At 41.2% G+C, this 11006-nt stretch overlaps 1 protein-coding gene across 1 annotated transcript in view; it reads right to left on the reverse strand.

Annotated features, from left to right (window-relative positions):
* C1QTNF7 (C1q and TNF related 7) overlaps window positions 1-9672 on the reverse strand; it is a 79336-nt gene extending 69664 nt beyond the window's left edge. Inside the window, exon 1 of the mRNA XM_066574637.1 lies at window positions 9339-9672. The gene's annotated coding sequence lies outside the window, so the exon portion shown is untranslated. The remainder of the gene's footprint in view (window positions 1-9338) is intronic.
* Between the last annotated feature and the right edge of the window lie 1334 nt (window positions 9673-11006).

Below are 11006 nucleotides of genomic sequence, written 5' to 3' on the forward strand. Positions count from 1 at the left end.
TACATGGGATAGACTAGCGACACGCTTAAGTGTAGTATCTCGACCTGGACAACTCACACACCTACTGGGCAACCCAGAGTTTATGGCATGGTTTACTGGTTCCACATTACTCTCTAGATTAGAAACTCAGAGTTAGGTATGAGGTCACTATGCGAGCTAAAGGGCAGAGGGGGTCCGTTGGCTGGGGCATGATTTCAGTATTTACAGACACGTACATCCATGCAATATCTCAGTCCTAGTACACAACTCATAGCTTCTTTATCTCAATTTGAAAAATTATGCATGTCATCCACCCCACCGACAAAAGAGATCTCTCAGGTATACCATATTTTGCTTTCAGAGGAGACAAGGAAAGACCCATCGATATTTAAGCAAGGTTCAGAAAAACAAATAGGTAAAACTTTCACAGAGAAACAATGGGCCAAAATCTTTATCCTGACACACAAAACTTCTAGGTCCAGCAAGTTCCAAGAACTCAACTATCAACTTCTAACCCAATGATACAGAACTCCATTGCGATTGGCCAAAATGTTCCCCCAGTCCCCAAACATTTACTGGAGATGCTTCTCAGGTGTAGGCTCCTTCTTACATATATGGTGGTCCTGCCCTTTGCTCCTGCCTACATGGCACAACATAAATAGCCTATACAATACAGTTTTTAACTCTTCCCTGACCTTCTCCCCAGAAATGGCTCTCCTTACACTGCTCCCAGACTCTCTGGCAAGGACCAAAGTAAGTCTACTCAGATTCTCTCTCCTAGCCATGCGTCAACTTATCCCTAAGCTATGGAAATCAACATCACCCCCAAAATGACTGCTATGGCTAGAAGCATTAGATGATAAAATACATATGGAAGAGCTTGATGCTGATGATGACAACAAACACGCTAGCTTGTACAACACATTGGCAGTGTGGATAATATTCTGTATACGCTTGGATGCGTGGTTGGCATTTGGTGTTATAACTTCATAAGCATAAAATCTACTTCATTTTCTACTTAATAAGATCGTCACTCTAAGTAGGATAGGGACTTTTGGCTGTAGGGAATACCACTCACTCCCCCCCCCCCCCCCCCCTTCCTCCTACTTCTCCCTCCTCGTTATCCCTTCCCTGTTGACATAGTTAAGGTCTAAACGCGTCTGGTGAGAGCGCAGACCTAGTTTTCCCATGACTGTTTATATAGATTAAAACACAAAAATTAATCAGTTTGAGTTAGCAAAAAGGAAATGTATCATTCTGCTGTAAAACATATTTTGAATGTAAAACGATTTCTTATTGTATCCTACAGTTCTTTAATAAAGTACTTTTGAACCATAAAAGCATTATTTTACTAAACCAATAATAATATATTAGTAGCATGCACTGTGTGCACACAATGTGATACAATATATAATGTGGCTTTAGGGTAATATTCAAAATGTATAACATGATAACTACATTTCAAAAGAAGGTCTCTGTGCAGAGCTACCTGATAAACATTAGTTAATTTTTTCATTTAGTTTATTTTATTGACTTTAATACTCATTTTATTAATGAAAGAAATTGGTACTTAGAAGTTTTTGTACTTAATACCATGAACTATTTTAATTATTGTCCCCAGAGCTGTTCTTGCTCTCTATGTTTGGAAGAGGTGAGCACATTTTTCAACAGTTCAGTTTTGCCAAATGTCCGAAAATTTTGGCTTGGTCCGAATTAATTTAAACCAAACGTCATAAAATACGGTGGTTCAAATCTGATCAAGGACAAAATCTGCATGGATTTAAAAAAAACCATGCAGATGTTGTCTTGGGGCAGATTTTGAACTTAGGACTGTGGCGCTACAAGGCAACAGTGCTAACCACTGAGCCACCATGCATCTTCCTTCTCTGGAGGAAGAGAGGCACAAAAAGAACTATCATGCTCCTTCTTCCTTTTCCAGAGGAGGAGAAGATCAGGAACCATACAAACTGTGCAGATGTTGTCCTTGGTTGAACCTAGGACACTAGCATTGCAAGCCAACAATGTTTGCCAGCATGCTTCTTCCTTCTCTGGAGGAGAAGGAAAAGAACAACAAGAAGAAGAAACACAAAAAGAACATACAATCTCCATGCAGATGTTGTCCTTGGTCAGATTTAAACCTAGGACCCCAGCGGTACAATGCAAGAGTATTAACCACTGGGCTACATTCATTGAAAAGGTACCACCAGCGCTACCACCCCCCCGCCACAGGGCTCTTGGACAACAATCAGGCCTTGTTTTTAAGGGTTTTTATGGCATCTGCTTTGGCAGAAACAAACTGTCTGAGGTTTGGGTTCTTGATACGCTGAATTTTCAGCAAAATTCAACCCGGATTGGGTTTCCATGGGTTTGGTTCACTCATCTCTAATACTTGGTATGACTATCAAGAAAATTCTTACACTGGACGATCTGCTGTGTAGTACCATCTGTAGGTGCCCCCTTTCAATTTGATAGCAGCTATACAGTAAACAAGTAACCATAACAAACAGTATGTTACAGCATGGTGCCCAAATAAGTGTCATTCATTGGACAAACAATATTTCCATGCAGTTGCCTAAATAACTATTCTCTGTTGCCAACAGCATACCCACCAAATTAGTTTTCTGTGTGATGCATAAGTAGAAGAGCCACACAATGCCTTGGTACTGTAAATACCACCATCTAAAAACATGAATAATAATGATGTGAAATTGGTTTTCACCAAGTTTTCCCTTTAAAACACTTTAACCCCTTAATGACGCTGCCCCTTTTTCTTTTTTCATTTTTTCCTCCTCCCTTCAAAAAAATCATAACTCCTTTATTTATCCATCGACGTCGCTGTATCAGGGCTTGTTTTTTGCAGGACGAGTTGTATTTTTCAATGGTGCTATTTAAAGTACCATATAATGTACTGAAAAACTTTAAAAACATTCTAAGTGGAGTAAAATGAAAAAAAACAAAACACATTTTGCCATCTTTTAGTGCATCTTGTTTCTACGGCGCACAAACGGCAACAAAAGTGACATGATGACTTTATTCTATGGGTCAGTACGATTACTACGATACCAAAGTTGTATAGATTTTCTCTTACTATACTACTCTTTTTTTTTTTTTTCAAAGACATTTAATTTCTTTAAAATTATTTTCTGCGGTCATTTTGTGCGCGCAATAACTTTTTTAATTTTTCCGTTGACGTAGTTGAGCAAGGGCTCGTTTTTTGCGGGATGTCCTGTAGTTTCCGACAGTATCAATTTGGAGTACATACGACTTTTTAATTGCTTTTTATTGCGTTTTTTCTGGGAGACAGGGTAACTAAAAAAGTGCATTTCTGGCAAAATAATGCACTACTTTGATAGATCAGACTTTTACGGACGCGGCGATACCAAATACATATTTTTATTTTATAATTTAGATTTTTTAATAATAGATATGGCAAAAGGGGGGTGATTTAAACTTTTATAACTTTTTTTTTTTTACAATTAAAAAAACTTTATTGATTTTTTTTAACTTTACTTTGAAGTCCCCCTGGGGGACTTTAACATGCGATGCTTTGATCGCTCCTGCAGTATGACATAATGCTATAGCATTACGTCATACTGCAATTTAACAGGCAGTCTATCAAGCCACCCCACGGGGATGGCTTGATAGGCAGTCTGGTAAGGCAGCCCTGGGGCCTAAAGGCCCCCGGCTGCCATGACACCTGCACGGCTTCCCCGATCTCACCGCGGGGGGGGCCGTGCAGGACCCCCGAACATCGTTCGGGGGATTTAAATGCCGCTGTCAGAATTGACAGCAGAATTTAAATGGTTAATAGCAGCGATCGGCTATTGCCCGCGGGTGTCAGCTGTTATAAACAGCTGATGCCCGCACTGCTCTCTTCATACATACCCCGCCGCTCCATGACGTACCGGTACGTCATGAAGCGGGAAGGGGTTAAAGCACTTTTTTCTTTTTGTATGAGTGTGTTTACTGTTCATGTTACATGGAAACCTTGAACTGCCACATAGTACATAAATTCTAGTTCATTTGTTGGAAAAATAATAGTTTAAAAATATGATAACAATGAGTAATCCTCTCCAAAATCCACTGTAAACAAAGCTTCTAAAAAAGTCTATGGACTTACAGCAAAGAGCAAAGACAATGTTACCCTGTACTAAAGCATCCCATTATATGTGATATCTATCTATCTATCTCATATCTCTCTATCTCATATCTATCTATCTCTCTATCTATCTCATATCTCTCTATCTCATATCTATCTATCTCTCTATCTATCTCATATCTATCTATCTCTCTATCTCTCTATCTATCTATCTGCAGTGACTTGCAAAAGTATTCACAACCCCTTAGCTTTTTCCTATTTTGTTGCATTGTAACCTGAAATTAAAGTTGATTTTAATTTAGACTTTATGTAATGGACCTGACAAAATAATCCAAGTTGTTACATCAGAAAAAAACAAAAAAATAAAAATAAAAAATGAAAAGCTGTGAGTGCATATGTATTCAGCCCCTTTGTAATGAAGCCTCTAGATAAGGTCTGGTCCAACAAAATAACTTCAGTAGTCACATAATTAGTTGAATTCATTCCCTCTGTATGCAATGAAAGTGCCACATGATGTCAGTATAAATATATCTACTTTGAAAGGCCTTTGAATTTTGCCACACGATTAAGCAAGCAACATGGAAACCAATGAGCTCTCCAAAAAGGTCACAAGCAAAGTTATGGAGAAGTATAGACTTAGGGTTCAGTTATATAAAATATCTCAAACTTTAAATATCCTCAGAGTACCATTATATCCCTTATACCACAATGAAAAAACTATGTCACAGCTACAAACCTGACAGGAAAAGGCTGCCCACCAAAACTCACAGACCAGGTAAGGAGGGCATTTAACGGAGATTCAACAAAGGCATCAGCAAAACTCGGAAGGAGCTCCAAAGTTCCAAAGTGAAGATGAAAGTGTCTGTCCATAGGGCCACAATGAAAGGCCCTTTACACACAAAGATAATCACCTAAACGGCAGAACGACTAAACAAATTGACAACATGTTTGCATTAAATTATGCGCACAGATAATGGCTCTATTTCCCTCATTAGCTAAAGTAAACTTTAGTAGAAGTAGAACTAGTTTTTTGCTCAGGTGTGTGTTTATGCGAGGCATTATCTGGCCAGCAGGATTCCTTTGTCTTCTCCCAGCAAAGTAAACAATGTACTCATTATGTATGCTAGGCGTACGCAATGAGTACATTGTTTAGTTGTCAAGCCACTCAAAATACTGATCAATTTCTATTCAAATGGAGCGAATTTTGAGTGCCCTGGCAACTATTTTTATGCCGCTAAAAAACAGTGCTAAACGACAAATGAACAAATAGTGTGCAACTGTCTGTGCTTACATGTAACGATTATTGCTCACTTTCGGACAGTTGAATGAATTTTGAACAATAATCATTGCCTATAAAAGGGCCTTAAGCTGTACACTTCACTCAGTGGGGCTTTATAGAAGAGAGAATAAAGCAATTGTTTAAAGATAACATAAGAAAGCACACTTGGATTGTGGCCCACCATGCAAGCACATGGAAGGTTTCTGGTCACGTGAGACTAAAACTGAACTTTTTGGCCATCATGGGAAACACTATTTGAGGTGCAAATCGAACATTTCCTATCACCCCAAGAACACCATTCCCACATTGAAGCATGGTGGTGGCAATATCATGTTTTGGGGAAAATTTCATCTGCATGGACTGGAAAACTCGTTAGGTTTGAAAGAAATATGCATGGCAGTAAATGCAGGGCAACTCTTGAGGAAAGCCTGTATCAGTCTGCCAGAGATGTGAGACTGGGATGGTTTACCTTCCAGCAAGACAATGGCCATAAACATACTGCTAAAGCTACACTTGAGTGATCTAAGGGGAAACATGGAAGTGTCTTGGAATAATCCAATCAAAGCCCAGGCCTCAAGGCAACTGGGAACCTGTGACATGACTTAAAAACTGCTGAACACTCATGTATCACACCTAACGTGAAGGCATTGGAACCATTTTGCCTGGAAGAAAGGACAAAAATCCCAGTGTCTAGATGTGCTAAGCGAATAGAGACACAAGCCAGGAGACTTGCATCTGTAATGACATCAAAAGGTGGCTCCACAAGGTATTAAATTTCAAGTGGGGAATACTTACGCACAATAAAGTTCTTGGTTTTTGGTCCTAATTATCACAGTCAAAAAAATATTTTGCACCTTAAGGGCGCCTACCCACTGGCGTTTGCGATTTCCGTGCGTGAAAAACGCAGCGTTTTTGGCGCGTTTTCCGCAGCATTTTCGCGGCATTTTCGTGGCTTTTTCGCGCCATTTCCATTGACATTCATGGGTGCATTACGAAAAAAATAAGGACACATATGCAACTGACAGTTCCTATCTTAAAAATCGCAACGGACCGAAAAAAAAAACGCCAGTGGACAGGAACACATTCAAAACTAATTGCTCTTGAGAAAAAACGCAAAACGCAAAGGAAAAAAAAACGCCAGTGGGTGGGCGCCCTTAGGCTGGATTCACACGAATATATATTGGCTCTGTTTTCATGCCGAGCCGATATACGGTGTCCTCATCGGCAGGGGGGGGGGGTGGAAGAGCCAGGAGTAGGAACTGAGCTCTCGCCCCCTCTCTGCCTCCTCTCCACCCCTCTGCACTATTTGCAATGAAAGGAGGCGGGACAGGGGCAGGGCTAAGTTTTCCGAATTAGCCCTGCCCCCATCCCACCTCTCCCCATTGCAAATAGTGCAGAGGGGTGGAGAGGAGGCAGAGAGGGGGCGGGAGCTCAGAGCACTGCTCCTGGCTCTTCCAGCCCCCCCCCCTCTGCAGAAAGAGATGACGTATATCGGCTCGGCATGAAAACCGAGCCAGTATACGTTTGTGTAAATCCAGCCTGAAAGTGGTCTTCATGTTGTGAAGTGAAATAGTACAAACCCTCCAAAAATCTATTTTAATTCCAGGTTGTAATGCAACTAAACAAGAAAAACACCAAAGAGGTGGGGGGTGAATACTTTTGCAAGGCACTTTATCTTTCTCTGAAAACTCAGGCACACCAGACTGTTGGTTTAGTTTGCTCTTCACTTTGAACTGTTTTCTAAAGCAAATGACACAAACTATTAGCTGTAGTCTCGTTTCTTCCCACCAAAGAGACATTGATTCTGGATGAGATAAAAGTATTTCCTATATAAATAGTGGTGTTAATTAATATCTTACCAGTTATAAACCAACAGCAATAAAAGTATTATCTGTTCAATGGTAATGTTGAAATATCTAAAAAAAACGTTATGCCTGCATTAGGTAACCAGTAGGGTAGCAGGCATAGCTATGAAGCCCAGTAACTGAGGGGGCCTATCTATTTAGAAGCTTTAGAGGTGAGGGAAACTGGCTCCAGGTTTACATGGACCATTGGGTGATAGAGTCACAGTAGCCCAAAGTCCCTCAACTTCTCTCATTCACCCACCCAATAAACTATATAACACAAGTGTGTCCAATGGGGCCAAGCATCTGCCCGACCTTGTTTGATGCTGACACCAACTCTGGGTATTGACTATTGGTAATGGCGTGAAAGGACTTGAGCATGCAGTGGACAATGAATCGCAGGGCTAAATTAGACTAAAAGTGATCTGGGCTCTGAGTCAATGCTGATTATGGACCCCTAACAACCCCTCAATAAACTTAATGCACTCAAGCAGGGTTAATGTAATGACCCAATGGTAACGGCATGGCCCAAATGGTCAGTCTGCACCTGAAATGTTCATGGAGAGGCCAAGTTAGGGAGGCCATTTCCAAAGTTAATAGCTATTGATGAAGAATGGGGGCCTATGCCAGGCTTTGTAGTGGAGCCCATAATTATTGTTAAGATTAGGGTCTCCCTGCCACCACCCAAAACTTTTCATATCTGAAGTCTGTCAATACTGAGAGACTTTTTCGGTCTCCTACATACAAATCACGGCATCCTTGGGGTTCCACCAAGTTTTCATTATCTACCCAAAAAGAAATGGCTATAGATTACTCCCACATGATACAAAAGACAAGGTGATTTCTAACTATGCAGAATACATCTAGAAATAACCCATGAGGTCTGCACCTTGTCAGTCCTCAGATAAGTAATGGTCCTTTTTCATTAAATTGAGCGGTTTAAAGGATTTAATTATTTCAGCATTTCAATAAAAGACATGGATTCAAAAAAAAAAACAACAACATGGGTATTTAAACAGCTACATGCTTTGAGTAGGAGCTCTTAGTCATCATGGCGTGTAGAATATCCATGTTGAGGTTTATTTTGTCCATATCTTTTTACTGAAATGCTGACATGAAGAAGTGCTGCACACCACCCGCGTTGCTGGACAACTTCCCTTTCTCTTCTATGTTAATCAGCAGTGGCTCTCTGCTCCCATGCACTTGGTGGGGTGGAATAGCAAGGCTGGCTGAGCTAACAATTTTTCTAGTGTAACAATGCTGATCTGTTTCCAGATTTTGACTACTTTCACTTCAACTGAATTCAATTATTCCACCCAATTTACATCTGACTGTAAGGAGATATCTGCACTGATACACGATACTGATCTGCTGAGGTTGTGCAGATCGTAGAAGTAAATACTTCCTAAATTAATCGTTGATGCAGAATAAGAGAAAAGCACCCAAGTAGCCTCCAGATTAAGAGAAGAAAGGTCCTTTATGACTATACAAGTTCAGAGAGGTTTCTTAAAATGAGTATGATTGATTTTTGTGGCATCTCCAATACATTTCCTGTGGACCGGTTTGGATAAATCCCCCCTGTATACATGTTTTTGCTTCTAGTAGCAATCATCTACTGTATGATGCTAAGAAAGCTGCACAACCTCTGTGTGTTGCACTACAAGCTCCATCAAGTGTACAATGCTTCGAGGGGGTCCACCTCCATACATACTGTGCCTGATCAATCATGATTTTACCTCTGTATGTCCCTGTATGAAATTCAGTAGAGTCCCAGGTAGCCCTATAGAAGCCCTATAAGACAGCCATGTGGATGAGAGCTCGCAGACCATATTTCAGAAACCACAAAGACCCGACTTACTGATCACTGTGGATTAGTCTAAGAATAACTTTTTCTTTAAGACTAAGATGAAGACCTAGAAACATCTTGAGGCACAGTGCACCCTTGTTTTCTAGGCTATGACTATGTCAGGTTTTTTATCATAGGCTTGAGTATATAATATTCTGTACATAGTTGGTAATGTGACGCTGAAGAGCTGAATCCCTTAATCATCAGCATTAGTAGGGTTTTCAAACTCAGCTTGGCTCCAGCTGTTCTATCTACTATCAAGTTGTCATGATATGCTAGCATGTATCTTACCTTATCTTCCACCATCCCAGGAAAAATCTTGCAGCCCAACTTTCCCATAAGTTTGCACAGGGAGTAAAGAATTCTGTAATTCCTATGAAACCTCCAATCCCAAAGTGTCACTTCAGCAGCAGATCTGTTCTCCGGTAAAGAACTTGCTTGCAAGTTGCAGAGGATCCAGTTTTCCCCGCTAGACTAGCCCCACTCCTTTATAAACCAGCACTTGCCAAGATTTCTAATTTGAAGCAACTGCAATAAGACTGAGCAGCATGCGTCTCTAGGAGTGAAGGAGTGCGAGGGTCTCTCCTCTTCCATCCGCTGAGTGGATCTGTCTTACGGTTTTAGAACTGTAATCCATAAAGTCAGAGTTAACATTTAGCAGAAGTGGTCTGCAGTGTTCTATCCTATCCGATGGAGGTCAGTAAGTCATACAAGCAGCTGGACGGAATTACAAATGGAGCTGGATTTAGGCTGTAACCAGCACTATGTCTTCATTTACGTTTCTTCTCAGTGTGCACTCAGATGTTAGAATTGCTAATAAAGGGATTATATAAGGTTTTAGGTTTTGAATATCTATTAGTGGAAATATTCTTACTGCTTTTGATACATGGAAACTGCCAACAAGCAGGCTAGGTGCTATTAATATATGCCTTCATGGCTTGGCTAGCTACTAATTATGGCTTGTCCCTCTCTTAACACAATGCACATGGGGAAAATTGACAATTTAGACATTAATGGTTCATGGTCAGTAGAAACCCATAGCTCTTAACTAGGGATGAGTGAGTATAGTCGCTAAGGCACTACTCATTCGAGTAATGTGCCTTAGCCGAGTATCTCCCTGCTCGTCCCGAAAGATTCGGGTGCCGCCGCGGGGCGGGGAGCTGCGGGGGAGAGCGGGGAGGAACGGAGGGGAGATCTCTCTCTCCCTCTCTCCCGCCCGCTCTGCCCCGCTGCCCGACGCAACTCACCTGTCAGTTGCGGCGGCCCCCGAATCTTTAGGGACGAGCAGGGAGATACTCGGCTAAGCGAGTAGTGCCTTAGCAAGTATACTCGCTCATCCCTACTCTTAACCCTTTCCAATCCACTGTCTGACCCCTGAAGACATTATGATTTAAGGCTGTACAGCTTCGATGTTGGAAGACATCCGTCGGGGTTCTCTTACTGTATATTGCCAGCCTCTCTGCTGTCGAAGCCTATCCAACGTGTCACCTCATGCAAGACTGGCTTTAGCCAGCATATAGCACCGTTGTATAATGGCAGAAAAAGAGTAAGCCCCCTAGGAAAACCAGGGTACAAATTGGATTGGAAAGGGTTAAGGGCTCCTACACACTGGAAATCGCGATATTGTTGCGTTTTTTAAGCGCAAATGTCAATTGGACTTTCTAACGTTAAAAACGCATCGCACAAAAATCGCACGTTTGTGTTTTGAGATTTTTGTGTGTTTTTAACATAAGAAAGTCCTATTAACATTTGTGTTAAAAAAAAGGAGCGATATCGGAATCGCCAGTGTACAGGAGCCCTAAGGCCTCTTTCACATTGCTGCATGCATTAAAAAAGTCCCATGAATAGTCACAATCAAGTTCCGATCTTTAGCCACGTATTTTCTGCTGTTTACACGCGCAGCTGCAGAGTATCGGCAAAAAAGTATGCTGCAGCGCAGAAACCCCTTGATCGGCAGAA

The sequence above is a fragment of the Eleutherodactylus coqui genome, chromosome 7 (genome assembly GCF_035609145.1).
Source record: "Eleutherodactylus coqui strain aEleCoq1 chromosome 7, aEleCoq1.hap1, whole genome shotgun sequence".
Classification (NCBI taxonomy): domain Eukaryota; kingdom Metazoa; phylum Chordata; class Amphibia; order Anura; family Eleutherodactylidae; genus Eleutherodactylus; species Eleutherodactylus coqui.